Source organism: Papaver somniferum, chromosome 1 (genome assembly GCF_003573695.1).
Source record: "Papaver somniferum cultivar HN1 chromosome 1, ASM357369v1, whole genome shotgun sequence".
Taxonomy (NCBI): Eukaryota; Viridiplantae; Streptophyta; class Magnoliopsida; order Ranunculales; family Papaveraceae; genus Papaver; species Papaver somniferum.
In genome coordinates this window covers 201,983,279-201,989,817 of record NC_039358.1, presented here as the reverse complement: position 1 = coordinate 201,989,817, position 6,539 = coordinate 201,983,279, and the positions used below count along the sequence as shown (strand labels likewise).

The window sequence follows — 6,539 nt, the reverse complement described above, 5'->3', positions numbered from 1 at the left end:
TACGAAACCTCTTAATTTTTCTACCAAATTGATTTTCAATTTCAGCAATAAAGATCTTAAACTTTTCAATAGCTTCATTCTTATAGCTCAACAAATAAACATAAGTATAATTAGAACAGTCATCAATGAACGTCATGATATACCTTTTTCCATTTCTAGTTAGGATACCTTCATATTTACACAAATCAGAATGTATTAAGTCTAGTGGTTTGGATTCTCTTACAACAGATCACTAGTGGAAAATGGAAGTTAAACCACTGCCAGGACAAGAGGTGATATCGTTAAAAACGACTGTTCCTATCCGTTGTAATTTAGAAGTGGTTTTTTCCAAAACAACTGTTTCTCACAAAGTTTGAAATCTTTAAAAAAACTACTTTCTGCATCAGTGTGTTAATAAGATTGATAAGACTCTGATAGATACAGTGTTTTATATTGATAATTTTACAAAAAAAAAATGGATTGATTCAGCTGAATTTTAAACAAACATTAAAATTGAGATCAAAATTAAAATTAAAATTATTATATGGAAACAAAGTTAACGTTTATATTAAAAGGTGGATTCCATTTAAAACTTCAACATTTAAGTATTACCCCAGTTTAACATATCAAAAATTTGAAAACACACTCACTAACTTCAATTGTATAAACATAACAAAAACAAATCGGTAAACAACACTAGTATAGAATGAATTCTTTGAATAGCATGTCCGCAAGAGCAATACTAGCAACAGTTTCATCCTCATTTGTGAAGACGTAAGCTTCCACTTGAAACCTGAAAAAAGGGCTCCAACACAAAGGACACTTCAGTTAAAGCACATCTGCAAATACATGGACACAATAGCATGTCCGCAAGAGCAATACCAGCAACAGTTTCATCCTCCTTTGTGAAGAAGTAAGCTTTCACTTGAAACCTGAAAAAATGGCTCCAACACAAAGGATACTTTATTTAAAGCACATCTGCAAATACATGGCCACAATACTACTAGTCAATGACACTGGAAAAAATAAAAGATACATCGCGGTAGGATGCTCGAGTGTTCTCTACAACAGCAATAACAACAACAATGAGCACCAAGGATGACCGTATCTCATCTAGAAAGGTTAAGATCTATACTAGTCGATTATATTGGAACTGTTGAACATTATAAACGGTGCAGAATTTTACACCTAATCAAAAAATGATCATTGGTTCAGAAACTTCCACCCGAGAAAATAAGGGAAGGGAAAATTGACTTACATATTGTGCATGCACAAGGAAGGGAATACTCTGATTGATAGTATACTGATGACTTTAATTTGGTGTTCAGGATACAAATCAAAAACTAATCATTCAGATACACCTGTTGTCATAAATTCAAGTAATGAATCACTTACAGATCCTTAGCCTTAACTAAATATACACTGACAATGTTTTTCCTAAGGGAAAAACAACTAAGGGATTTGTAGGTTATGCACCATATCCAGGGAATTCAAGTAAGTGAATTTGCAAGTCACAATGTCTTCCATGAAGAGGATCCATTGAGTGTATCCAAGAACTCCTACAATGCGAAACACAAGTACCTAACCAACATCAGAAGAAGCTGCATTAGTCTCTGAAAAGAGAAGGCCGAGGTAAACAACAAGCATATCACGAAGCATACGACAATGGCTTTGTAGATATTTACGGTGATGCTCCAAAAGCTTATACAAGACGGTCATTTATGGTGAGAAATTTCCATCAAATAGGAAAAAGGTATAAACATAAGCGTGATGATTAAAGCAATGTTTGCATAAAAGTTATATAAAGTTCCAGTGTCACAAATTACTGAAACCGAATACTAAAAGGCTACATTTAACTCTGCTTAAATCCCGACATGCATTTCAAAAACATGATAAACACACTTCTTCAAAACAAATAAAAATCTACATGAAACGAAAGAGAAATCACATAGATTTCGTCGATAGTGCTTACAGCTCCTTCAAATAAAGTTAAATCTTGAAAATTGTATCCTACATTTCCATTCAGTTAATTGAAAGCAAAACAAATAGGAACTCAGTACACCAATAATACTAATTAGATCTATAGAAATAGAGAAGGTTGAAAAATACTTACAAATTAGTAACAGACGAGCCAGTACCTCCGCAAGGATCACCACCATGTGGAATTCATTCTGCTAGCTGTTGTGGTGAGTTCAAGCTAGTGTAGATAACCCCAAGAGTATCAGTTGTATATCAAAAACATGCAAAAGAGAGATCCTCTATTAGTTCAAAAGTCATTGGCATATTCATCCAAAACTTGCAACATCGATACATCATTTGCTAATGTGTGTATAGAAAGTCGGCCACTCCAATCTAAGTAGACAACACACATACATCTACATCCATGGGGACCTTAGAAGCTAATAAAAATGTATACTTTTTTTGCAAATTACTTTGTGAATCATAAAAATCGAAAAGGTTGCAAAATCAGTTTTATGTATGGTTGCAAAATCAGTTTTAGGTTGCAAAAATCGGAAAGTGTTGTTAGTTTTCTGGAAAATTCAAAACAAAAGTTGAATAAATCTAGTTTCATTTACAGCATATCATACCAATTCAGTCTCTGCTCCTACTACCAAAAATCTTACATAAAGAAATGTTGTAACGGCGGTTAGGGTTCTCGGATCCGAGCTGCAAGATGAGTAACTCATTTAATGGACGCTCTTCCTCGCCACATCTGCAATTTGACCCAAAAAAGTTACATTAGACACGAGAGAAACAGAGAGGAGCGCAATGTATACTTCTCCATCTTGGTCCTCGCAATAACTGACAAATTCTTTCATCCAGGCATCTCATTCTTCATACAGGCATCTCATTTTTCTGTAATTCTCTTTCACTATTTATATAAATTCTTCGTACAATTGAACAAAAAAATAATATTATCTTTCATACCCGCAAACTCAAAAGCCTATATGCATTTTATTGTGTGCATATGCATCTCTAGAACTCACAATTTACCTGCTATGGTCAGAGTTTTGTAATTGTCACCTGCCATGCAAGTGCTTTTCCATGTCGACATGATCTCGCCAATTTCCTAGTCAGTCATTTTGAGACAATAAGAAACTGATTGGAAAGTAACACAAATGAAAAAACTTAATCAGAATCCTATGTATGAAATTCCAATACTTAATTCAAAATTTCCCACTACTTCTTAAAAGAAAATGGATTTAACAACAACTAAATTTATACACAGAAAAAGCCCATTTCACTTTATTTTTTATTAATAATAATTTGCAACCATCATTGAAAAAATTCAATAAGAATGTAATGTAACCCTCACCTGAACTCCTCAACCCTGTGTAAACTCCATTATCATGGACTCTTGGTTCAACAGCTATGATACACAACTGAAGGCCAGACATTAGTTTTTATATAAACACATGGCTTCTTTGAGAACCAAAGTACATTATTTTCTATCAGGCATTTCAACAAATAGTTAACAAAAAACATCATTTGCGAATGTGTGTATAGAAAGTCGGTCACTCCAATCTAAGTAGACAACACACATACATCTGCATCCATGGGGACCTTAGAAGCTAGTAAAAATGAATTCTTTTTCTGCAAATTACTTAGTGAATTATAAAAATCGGACATTTAGAATAAATAAAAAAAATCAAATCTAACCCAAATCTTAAAATACCAAATTGTCATACTTTGAAAGAAAAAAATCCAGAAATTGTCATACCAAATTACTAAATAATGAAGAACTAGGTAAAAAAAATGGAACAAAAAATTTGTGGAAAAAAGTTACCAATCAAACTCAGATCAACAACTTTATAAACTCCTGGAACCTTAGGAATACATTTCCTTTAATTACTGGTCCAATTTCTTCAAAATCATAATTCGAACCAATATCATTAGATCCAACTGGAGTTTCTTCTTCCAATTGAAACATCATCAGATTCAACTGAAACTTTAGTTATCTCTTCTCTCTCCTCTGTAATTCAACCAAACAAAATCGAATTAGAATAAAATCAAAATTAAACTCATAGAACACAGTACAATAGAGGGAGAGATCGAGACTAACCGGCAATCGAGATGAAGTGTCTGTATTAGTTATTGCAATCTCTGCCATTAAGAAAAAGCACGCCCTAGAATTTTTCATAGACAGAAAGAGAAAAACGAAACTTCTGTCCATTTGAAATCTAGGGTTGGGAAGGAAATGTGGAAGTTTTTTTTCTTTCTTTTGGTATTGTCGAGAATCTGAAACTTTAAAGATGAGATTTGGGTTTAGGGTTTTTGGGTATTATTAAGTTGTCGGTGGTCGTGTGTTGATGGTGACTGAAAGGAGATATAGAAGAAGAAGATGGTAGTGGTGGTGTACTCGGGGTGATGGATTGGTAGCTTCAAGGTTAGGTTTTGGTAGTTTCAGTTTCATCTTAAGTGGAAAAGATGGAGAAGATAAGAGAGAGGCGTACATGTTAGATTACAAAGAGATAGAGAGAGAGAGAGATAAAGTTTCAGCAAGAGAGAGGTCGGGATAAATCTAGGGCTATAGAAACCATTTGCTCTCACAGTGGTTCTTTAAACTCTGCACTTTTATAAAAATACCCCATCAGAAAATCACTGTTTTAGAGACAAGTTTTATTTTTTAATTTTTTATTCCACTTAAACAACTGTGTGCCACTGCACTAATGTTTAGTTCTTGTTGTCACAGTTGTTTTCATAAATCTTAGAAAGTGGTTAAAAATCAATTTTCCACTAGTGGATTTATGTGAAGTCTTGGTTATTTTTGCTCGACTGCAGTATTCACATTTTTGAAAATCATTTTCAGAAAATTCAGGGAGGACACCTAACTTTCTCATGTTATTTACTAACTTTTAACCCACATGACAAAGCCTACCATGCCAAATATTAAAATTGCAAACCTTATAAGCAGAAGATTCAATTTTATTCATAGCATCAACATTAAGCTTAAACATTCCATCAGTAGCATAACCCTTTCCTACAAAACTCTTATTCTTAGTTATAGTGTAAATATCAGACCCAATAGTTTGATACAACCCAGCCTTGTTGAGAAGATAGCCGGAAACAAGGTTCTTTCTCATTTCTGGAGTGTGAAGGACATCTTTCAGCATGAGTGTCTTCCCAGAAGTAAACTTCAACTCTATTGTACCAGAACCTTTCACCATAGTGTTGTGAGAGTCTCCTAACAACACTTTCTTATCCTTGGTTTTAGCATAAGTCTTAACACATGGACCTATCAAAACAACAATGACGCGAAGCACCATTGTCTATCCACCACCCATCAGATCCACCAACCATGTAGAACTCCGGATCAGAGACCATGGCAATTATAACGTCACCAAAAGCATTAGCTTGTGCGTTATTCTTTTCCTTGTTAAACCTGCAATTCCTAGCCATGTGGTTTGGTTTATTACAGGTATAACAAAGAAACTCAGAATTGGAATTCTGTCCATTTCTTGATGGGTGTTGGTTCTTGTTTTGATTAGGTCTTCCTCCTTTCTTTTGGTTCTGGTTAGGTTTCAGGTCCTTCTTCTTAGGTTTCAAACTCGGATGAGTCTTATTGTTAGAAACAATGAGAATTTCTTCCTTCTTATCTTGTTTCTGAGCTTCTTCCTCAACCCTGAGTTTAACAATCAAACTTTCAAGAGAAAATTCTTTAGTCTTGTGACGCAAAGTATTACGAAAATTTTTCCAGCTAGGTGGTAACTTGTCAATCATTATAGAAACTTAAAATTGTTCATCAGTTTTCATACCTTCGTTCATAATTTCGTGGTAAAATTTTTGAAGTTCATGAGCCTGTGCAACAACTGACCTATCATCCACCATTTGGTATCTCAATTACCGGCTCACAACATACTTCTTTGAGCCAGCTTCCCCGGTGTCATATTTTTTCTGTAATGCATCCCACACATCTTTAGCAGTTTCAAAAGTTGAATAATACTCATATAAATCATCAGATAATGCGTTAAGAATGTAGTTTTTGCAATCAAAGTCATCATCGACCAATTTGTCAATGGCCTTCTGTTTCTCCTCAGGAGTTTGAGAAACAACGTCTTTGGCACCACCGGTAGGAGGTGGATCAGTAGCAGCAACACCATCATCAGCATCAGCAGCGACATCAGCAGTCTTATCAGCAGTAGGTTCCAGGATTCCAGGATGAACACTCGACACAATCATATGCAGCTTCATGAGTTTGAGATAAAAGAACATCTTCAACTTCCATCTTCTGAAATGCAGCCCTTCAAATTTGAATGGTTTGTTGGTATCATCAACGCGCTTCTTTTCAACCTCCATAGCAAAATCAAATACCTTAAAATTGTTGGAAACAATGAACAAATAATGAAACCGAATCTCAAACAGCTGAGTCGCGGACTAGGTCGCTATCTTTAAGGTATTTCGTGACTATGCCTCTTTGATTGTGCTAGCAGTCAAAAATTGTCGAAAACCTATGGGATAAAACAACTAATACTCTCTTGTTCGATTTCTCTGCACTATGAGAAATCGAATCACAATACTCTTTCTAACACTTGCTCAGAATCACAAAAACATATAACTTT

At 34.6% G+C, this 6,539-nt stretch overlaps 1 long non-coding RNA gene across 13 annotated transcripts; it reads right to left on the bottom strand.

Moving 5' to 3' along the window:
• Positions 1 to 534: 534 nt before the first annotated feature.
• Positions 535 to 4,514, bottom strand: LOC113312336. Of its 13 annotated transcripts, none has more exons than XR_003341663.1 (8): positions 4,043 to 4,514; positions 3,767 to 3,952; positions 3,296 to 3,362; positions 2,974 to 3,049; positions 2,093 to 2,692; positions 1,238 to 1,560; positions 862 to 957; positions 535 to 772 (listed from the first exon to the last, which is right to left on the bottom strand). It is a non-coding gene; the product is annotated as an uncharacterized LOC113312336 (long non-coding RNA). The 13 variants fall into 13 exon arrangements; XR_003341665.1 differs by having other exon boundaries at positions 535 to 784; positions 862 to 911; XR_003341664.1 differs by having other exon boundaries at positions 862 to 911.
• Positions 4,515 to 6,539: the final 2,025 nt, after the last annotated feature.